Genomic DNA, 9201 nt, shown 5'->3' on the forward strand with positions numbered 1-9201 from the left:
TCATAAGACCCTAAAGAGCCCAACTCAAGGTACCATAAGAGATACAGTCTCAAAGACTGCTGCCACATGTTGACACAAGATGGCAGGCAGACATCTGTGAGGGTTCAGCCTTCCTTCTCTCTCTTAAGGCTTCATGGCCCTAATTCCAATCTTAGCTGTACACTGGAATAAGGTTCGTCTTTCTGCCCAAGGCTTGTTTCTTTCCGGGCTAGCTGTTCTGTTCTTCTCACAAGGTCAGCTGTAGACTATCAGGCTCATCTCATTTCCCAGGGACTCTGCCATGTCTAATGAGCTGTTTCTCTTCCTCTGTGTTCTTCTCTGTGTATCTACTTCTGTGTGAGAGTCTGTGTTATCAGCCCATCAGAGGGCCTGCGACTCAACAATGAGTCCCACTCTAACAACGTGGTTGAAGCAAAGCCCTAACTTAATATAATTTAATCAGGCATGTCAGCTGAATCTAATACAATAGACTAGATAAAACTTTGATTATGGTTTATCACACCCAAAGGATCAGACCAGTTTACAAACATAATCAATCTCTCTTTTTTGGAATTCATAAATAATATCAAACTGCCACACCTCCTTAAACTCCCCTCTCCCTTGGCCCAAAGAACATTATTCTCCTCAGCTCTCCCCTCTATTAACAATCGACATTTTCTTCATTATATGTAAGAAGCTATGAAAGTGCAGTCCCCTTGAACTAATTACAACCAGATTGCTGCCCCCAAACCCCTCCTTTCTAAATATGCTAAAACTGCTATGGAATGTAAATGACTCCCAATCTATAAATCCATCTTTTACCCTTACTTCAGAGCACTGTTTCCAACTCCCTGATGGACAGTGTCAGTAAATATCCCCAGACACCTAAAACCCAAGTACAAAACTGAAGTTCCTATAATCTCTCTAAACTTGATCCTCCTGTATTACCTGTATCCATTTATAATTTATACCAGCTCTATCAGATAACATTATCAAAGGAAGATGGTTACGCCCACAGTCCTGCTAATGAGGTAACAGGGATAATTTGTACCACTGGGCTCCTTGCACCCCACCATGGCTGGATGGACCAATTAGGAGATGGTTACCTAATCAAAAGGGAGCCAACCCATAGGCCCCGTGGCCTTTGCCCTGGTTTCCCAGATTCTTCTTTCAGGAATGTGGAATTGGGAAACTGAAAATGTGATATACTCAACCAAAGGAAGAGACACCAAAGGGATGCCTCAATCAAGAAAATAAAGTGGATTGATAGATGGAGAGGGGGATAGAAAGAGAGATAGGTATGTGATGAAGCAAGCATAGAAAAACATTAATGGTAGCATCTAGGCAATATATGGGTATTCAGTATAAAATTGCTTCAACTTTGCCATATAGTTAAAGTTATTCATAATAAAATGTTGGGGGAAGGAGTGTGTCAAAAGTCACTACTCATTAATTAAATCACTAAGTACTTTATTTTATTTTTTTAAAGATTTATTTATTTATTTCTCCCCACTCCCTCCACTGTCTGCTCTCTGTGTCCATTAGCTATGTGTTCTTCTGTGTCTGCTTGTATTCTCATTAGGTGGCTCCAGGAACCGATCCTGGGACCTTCCGGTGTGGGAGAGAGGCAATCATTCTCTTGCACCACCTCAGCTCCCTGGTCTGCTGTGTCTCTTATTGTCTCTCCTCTGTGTCTTTTCATTGCAACATCTTGCTGCATCTACTCTCCACAGGGGCCAGCACTCCTGTGTGAGGCAGCACTCCTGCATGGGGCAGCACTCCGTGTGGGCCAGCTCACCGCACAGGCCAGCTTGCCTTCACCAGGAGGTCCATGGGTATCGAAACCTGGACCTCCTATATGGTAGATGGGACCCCAATTGCTTGAGCTACATCCGCTTCCCAATAAATACTTCTCTTTTTTTTTTAAGATTTATTTATTTATTTTTATTTCTCTCCCCTTCTCCCCCCCCCCGCCACTGTCTGCTTTCTGTGTTCATTCACTGTGTGTTCTTCTGTGTCCACTTATATTCTTGTCAGCAGCACCAAGAATCTGTGTCTCTATTTGTTGCATCATCTTGCTGCATCAGCTCTCTGTGTGAGGCACCACTCCAGAGCAGACATCTTTTTGCGTGGGGTGGCTCTCCATGCAGGGTGCACTCCTTGCGTGTGGGGCTCCCCTACGTGGGGGACACCCCTGCATGGCATGGCACTCCTTGAGCATCAGCACTGTGCATGGGCCAGCTCATCACATGGGTCAGGAGGCTCTGGGTTTGAACCCTGGACCTCCCGTGTGGTAGGCAGATGCTCTATTAGTTGAGCCAAATCCACTTCCCAATAAGTCCTTCTTGATTACTATGCTGAGCACTCAGGATACAGCGATGAACAGCAAGTATGTATCTGTCCTCCTGGGGTTTTCATCTGGTGGGAGAAGGAAACCAACAATATGTTAATTACATAAATAAATATGTAATTACAAACCAAGATAGGGGCTATGATGGAAAAGGAAGGGTTACAGTGAAGATTAGAAGGGGGGACTTGGTTTAGTACCCCGTGGTTTAGAAACTGGTGTTTCAGGTGGAATCTAAAGCATAAGTGGAGGTTAGGCCATCAGAGTTGATAGCAGAACGTGTTCCAGGCAGACATGGGCATAGCAGTTTTGAAGAACTGAGAAAAACCCTGAGTCCAGAGAGTGCAAAACAGGGAGAAGTTGGCAGGGGCCACATCATGCAGTTGCTACAAGGGTGAGGTATGGTCCCCGGTTGGGGCAGAAATGACACATTAAAGTTACTTCCAGTCAGAGTCTGAGGGAACAAAGAGGATGCATAAGCAAAATATGTTGATTTGGAGAGTAGAGAAAGGATAATGGAATAGATGTGCTGAGGGAAATAGAAGCCATGGATCACTGGGGAGAGGTGTGCAGCCAGCCCCTGGAGCGGTCAGGTTCTAGTTACAGCCCTCATCCAGGTACATCCCAAGAAGTAAACTCTTTTCTATTTGTATCAAACTGGAGTACGACATCACCAAATACTCAAGAGATCTCTCCAATATCCCCTTGCCTCTTCTCTCGGTGCTGCATCCTGTAATGAAGCCCTGCAATTGACCTATATCTCTAGAAGTGGGGCTTTCTTTTTCATATCCACCACTGCTGTCTCTATTTCCATATCTGTCATTACTTCCCAACCCCATTTGCCTTCTGACCTTTGACCCTGCTGAAAGGGTCTCTTCCAACCTTCTCCTGTGGCTAAATCCCCCAAGAGTTCTTTTCAGTTCTTATTTCACTTGGCAGTCCTACAGTTTTTAATTCTATTGGCCACACTCATTCTGGTTTCTTTCAATTCCATGCCTCCATGCTCATCACGTTTTCCTTCTCTCTCTGACTTTTCCTTCTCAGTCTCTTTGTAGGTTTCTTTTCTGCCTATCCCACAACTGTTAGTGTTCCTCAAGATCTATCCAGGATTTTATTTCATTTTAATTAATTTAAATTTAAATAGCAGCATGGTTCTAACGGTTACTCTATTGAAGGCCACTGCTCTAGATCCACATATCAACTACTTAAAGGACAGTTCCACCTGTGCATCCCAGAAGGAATGCAAACTCAACTGTTCCCAACAAATATCTTCCTTCTGCCTGCTCCTGTCTCAGAAGATATGCCTCTTCTACTGAGTTTCGCAAACCGGAAGCTGGCTCCCCTTCTCCCTTAGCCCCAACATGCCCTAAGTCGCCAAGTCTGGTCAATTCTACCTCCTACATCTCTCCTAATCTGAATTCTGTTCACCCCTCCTGATCCTCTTGCACATTGCCCTTGAACTTGTAGCTCCAGTTTCATGCTTCTTTTGCTGTTCGCCCACACACCCTACCCTACTTGTCTTTTAGGGCTTCTCCACCAGGGAGTCTTCACTGTCACCCCAAAACTGGATGTGTGCCCCTTTTGTGTTCAGAAAAGACTCTAAGCTTCCTACTGCCAGAGAGTTAACACTGTATTGAAAGAGCCCCTTTGTCTGGTCCGCTACTCTTTTTTTTTTTTTTTTAGATTTATATATCTATTTATTTTTCTCCCCTTCCCCCACCCCCACTTCATCCCAGTTGTCTGTTCTCTGTGTCTATTCTCTGTGGCTATTTGCTGCATCGTCTTTGTCCGCTTCTGTTGTCAGTGGCATGGGAATCTGTGTTTCTTTTTGTTGCGTCATCTTGCTGTGTCAGCTCTCTGTGTGTGCAGCACCATTCCTGGGCAGGCTGCACTTTCTTTCACGCTGGGCGGTTCTCCTTACGGGGTGCACTCCTTGCGCGTGGGGCTCCCCTACACAGGGGACACCCCTGCGTGGCAGGGCACTCCTTGTGCGCATCAGCACTGCGCATGGGCCAGCTCCACACAGGTCAAGGAGGCCCGGGGTTTGAACCGCGGACCTCCCATGTGGTAGACGGACGCCCTAACCATTGGGCCAAGTCCGCCCCCCTGCTTCTCTTTTATCAGCTGTATCTTCAGCACCCAGCACCATGCCTGGTATATAGTAGACATTCAACAATTATTTGATAAACAAATGAATGAGAGGAACTAAATAGTACAAGTTATCAGGGAAAGTTATTAATATTGTTGCTAATTATGGATATTGGAAAGAAAAAGAGAACAGATTAAAAATTTGCATTGATGGCATCAGAGTAATACTAATTGCAGTTATTTCTGTGAAATCTTTTTTTCTCATTACCATGCAGTAGAAGGAAGGATTCTGTATATCATTAAATGTATCAGATCAACTTGATTGGGTTTTATTTCATTATAATAGCGAATTATGCACATATGCTTAGACTACATAAATTAGTCTTGATATACCTGGGTGTCCGTTCTCACACTTTGGAAAGTTTCATTCCAGTCTTCCTCATTCCATAGTATTGGCAATATCAGGAGTACTGTGAAAATAAGCAATGGGTAGAGAGAAGGGCAATCACTTTAGCCCATACCAAAAATGAATGAATTTCAAGCCAATTGTGATACTAATGCTATTGATAAGTAATATATTTATGTTGACTTGAAACCTATAGAGGATCATTTCTTCAATCTTGTAAATAATTATAATTCTCAGATAGAGTTTTAATGATTTGTTCTAACAAATGGCAGTGCCAGGAAAAGAGCCCAGGTTAAGACAGGTTGGACAGAAACGGGCTCAAAGTCAGCAACATTTTAAATTGCATTTTTTAGTTCCTAGGCTGCTTAAAACAGACACTGTGAAAATGGACTGGCTTAATCAATAGGAATGTATTCTTTTACGATTCTGAGGCTGAGAAAATGTCCAAATCAAGGCCTCATCAAGGTGATGTGTTTTTGTTGTTGTTGTCGTTGTTTTTAAAGATTTATTTATTTGTTTGTTTATTTTCCCCCTCTGCCTCCCTCTGCTCTTCCTCCCCTTCCCCTCACTCTGCTGTTTTTGCTGTCTGTATCCATTCACTGAGTGATCTTCTGTATCTATTTCTCTTTTTGTCTTCTCTTTTCTCCTTTAGGATTCACAGGATTCAATCCTGGGGACCTCTGATGTGGAGAGAGGTTCCCTGTCAGCTGCACCACATCAGTTCCTGGTTTCTGCTACGCTTCACCTTAACTCTCCCCTTCGTCTCTCTTTTGTTGCATCATCATCTTGCTGCGTGACTCACTTGCGTGGGCACTGGCTTGCCACATGGACACTTGCACAGGCACTCACCTCCTTACACAGGCACTTGGTTTACCACGTGGGCACTGGCTTGCCAGGCAGGCATGCTTTCTTGTCTTCTTTTTCAGAAGACAAGAGATCAAACCCGGGTCCTCCTATATGGTAGGTGGATGCCCTATCACTTGAGCCACATCCTCTTCCCAAGGTGATGTTTTCTTCCTGAAGACTGGCTACCAGTGTTCCTTGGCTCCTCTGCCACATGGCAAGACACATAGTGGCATCTTCTGGTCACCCCCTTATCTTCTGAGTTTCATTGCTTTCAGCTTCTTACTTCAGCGGCTTTTGGTTATTGTCTTCATTCTGTTTATAGGGACTCCAATAATAGAATTAAATCTACCAATGAATGAGTTAGGTCATACCTCAACTGAATTAGCCTTATCAAATGGTCCTACTTAAAATGGGTTTACACCACTGGAATGGATTAACTTTAAGAATGTGTTTTTTTGGGGTGCGTACAGCTTCAAACCACCACCTGCATTTACTAATATCTGTATATCTCATTTTTATATAAATCTCATTCAATCACAATACCTCAGTCTTTTGGTATTATTATCCCTGTTTTACACAAGACAACTGAAGGCCAGAGAGATTGAGTAACTTGCTCAAAATCTCATAGATGGTAAAAGATGATGTTTGAACATGAGTCTTTTGTCTCAAAAACCCAAGTTTTGTTGTTGTTTTTTTTTAACTTCATTTATTCCTAATTGCCCATGCTTTATCAGGAAAGCAGAATAAAAGATCTCTTAGTACAGAGGTAGGTTGGGCTGAAGATTTGAGGGAAGTGAGTGGAAAAGATTTTAAGCAGGTGCTTCAGGGGTTGCTGAAGGATCCAATCTGGGTCACATATAAGTATTTTAAGAACTCCTGAGAGCTTGGGCTGAAAAAATCATATTCCATGTTCAATGTGGTAGATTAAAGATGGTGGACAATAGTTGGACACTCCTCCATTGAGAGATGGTCTCTATTTCCTCCTCCCCTGAATCTAGTTGACCTGTGACTGCACTGACCGTAGAGGAGAGCAGAGGTGAGACTGTGTGACTTCCAAGGGCCAGGACATGGTGAGGCAGGGTAGAAGAGGGCCCTGAAGAGGAGGGGGACAGGGAACTTAATAAGCCACACAAACACCACCTGGTAAGAGAAACTGAGGCAATGGCCTGCTGACTAGCACTAGTCTGCTGAGTCACCCAGGCAAGTCAGGAAGAACTGGGATAACAATGCGAAGCCCGCAGCTTGCTCCTTGGCTTCTTGGAGCTCTCTCTCTCTGGGATCCCTGAGCTGCCCATGTGTTGGGACTCTTGTCAACTGTCCCAGCTGAGCCGTCCTCCAGCCATTCCCACTGAGATGCCAGACTTATGAGTGAAGCTGTCTTGGACTCCCCCCACCAGCCCATCTGCCAGCTGAATACCCCCGGGGGACCTCCGTCAACACCACAGGAAGCAGAATAATTGTGCAGCTGAGCCCTTTGTGAATTCCTCACCCACGAAATCACGAGATATAATAAAAGCAGCTGCTGTTTTAAACCACTACGTTTCGAGGTAGTTTGTGATACAGCAATAGATAGCCTGAACATAAAGAGAAGGTTCCTTCTCTTCATGGTGCCAAACAGATAGCCAGTCAATGGTCAAGCTCATAAACAGACATAATTCCCAAAACAAGCTCTCCTCCCTTTCACATAGCCATTCCCCCCCGACAAGATCATGGCCAATTTGTATTTCAAACAGCCTATCCACGGGATTTATTTGCAATGTCACCCATAAAATAATTTTTCCTCTGCAAGCTATCAAATACCGATAAAAAGAAAATGCCGGAGAGAGCACCAGCCAGAGACAGATAGACGAGACATACTTTTGATCATTTTTCCAGATCCATCTTTGACACCCCACAGCTCTTTTGCTGCTCAATCCAAATTTGGAAAGGAAACGAGAGACAGCATCTGTTTTCTCCCCTGTCCCTACGCACATTCACTAACACCCAGATGCATAAACTCTTCTCTCACATTGGCTCCCGTTATGACGTTTACCTTCTGATTCTTTCTAAGATGAACATGGCATTTTCTGTAGATCCACCTTACGGTATAGGTCAGGAATGCAGAGGGACCGAGGGAGGAGGGGGTGTGGGTCGATGGGTCTAACCACAGCAGACAAAAGAGTCACCCAAACTGCGCAGCGAGCAGGACACAAATGGTGCAGCTGTTTGCAGAGCCGCCCGCGGTATTTCTGACAGGGCCAATCGCGCTGATGATGTCAGGCTCCTTTCTGAAACAATCTGCTCCAGTGAAATGTGAGAAGGTGAAAGCCACAGGCTCCAGGAGGATGTTTCTCCCGGTTTGGGGAACTGTACTCTGACACCATCACGTTATCCCCTGCTCTGAGTTTCCTCCGGGTCTCTGAAAGCCCACCCCGCCTTCCAACCCTGTGCGAAACCCACCAGATGGCCCCGCGCGCCCCTGGTTATCTCACCGCTCTGTCACGCAAAGCAGCGAGCAGGGAGAATGACTCACGGGCTCTGCAGAAAACCTAATTCATTGAATGAAACGTCGGAAAAGAACTGAAATGAGTCAGCGCCTCCTGCACTCTCCCTTCAGGCCGCACCACACCTAGATCGCTCAGGCCGGAAGACAGGGAGCCAGATTTTTAATATGCTGGTCGGGGAAGGATGGTTTACAATCAGAATAAATCCTGCTCTTTTTTACATATCTACATGTCAAAACAGCCAAGGCATCGGCCCCTTGAGCCCCAAAGCACAGGCTAAAGAGCAGAAAGATGCAACAGAAGGCTCCGTCCACAGGGCCTTGGTACAAATTTGGAGAAGGTGGTGCCTGCAGGCTACGGAATTGGGGACAGGCAGCCCTTGTAGCAGAGGCTGCCCAGAGCCAGAGCTGCTGAGCCTCCTGCCACCACATCCTGCCTTCACCCAGAGCCAATCGGCGGACCCCATGCAGTGGCCGGGGAAGAACTCACTGAAAGATCGAATCCCTCCCTCTCTCCCTCTTCCTGCTGAAACCCATCTTTTCCCACTCTTGGCCCTGTTGTTCCTTGCTGCTGACACTCAGGGACACTGATTATTTTTTTTAACTCATCTTTGACCCTCCACTGATAAGCCTGGGGGCTGGGCAGGCCGGGAGCCTTTACTCCACCGAGCACCTGGCTGTTTACTCCAGGCATGAAGGACAACAGAGAGGATGAACAGCCTTCCCATATTAACAGCTCATTTTTTCCTCTCTTTCAAACTGAAGGGAGGAATGTGACCTCACCTCTCTGGGAGGGGGGGCGGGGAATAAATCAGTAGCCATTTTACTCTTGGGAACAGAATTCCCAGGGAGAAAGGGAGATTCTTATACCCCTGGGCTGCTCTGGGGCTTGAGATCTGCCCTGGCAATTGTCTTTTCCCTGCTGTCTGGATGCTGTTCCAAGCACTCTCTCACCCTTTCTAACCCCTCCGAGCCCTCTTCCACACAGGGCAGGGGCGGCCTTTCCAGCGCGACTCTGAGCCAACACGGTCACATTTCCTCCTGGGGAGAAGG

The 9201-nt window shown here is 45.7% G+C and overlaps 1 long non-coding RNA gene across 1 annotated transcript; it reads right to left on the reverse strand.

Moving 5' to 3' along the window:
• Positions 1-1961: 1961 nt before the first annotated feature.
• LOC101441135 (uncharacterized) lies at positions 1962-7950 on the reverse strand. Its single transcript, XR_188090.4, has 3 exons — positions 7699-7950; positions 4808-4884; positions 1962-2397 (listed from the first exon to the last, which is right to left on the reverse strand). It is a non-coding gene; the product is annotated as an uncharacterized lncRNA (long non-coding RNA).
• Positions 7951-9201: the final 1251 nt, after the last annotated feature.

This window comes from Dasypus novemcinctus, chromosome 2 (genome assembly GCF_030445035.2).
Source record: "Dasypus novemcinctus isolate mDasNov1 chromosome 2, mDasNov1.1.hap2, whole genome shotgun sequence".
Taxonomy (NCBI): domain Eukaryota; kingdom Metazoa; phylum Chordata; class Mammalia; order Cingulata; family Dasypodidae; genus Dasypus; species Dasypus novemcinctus.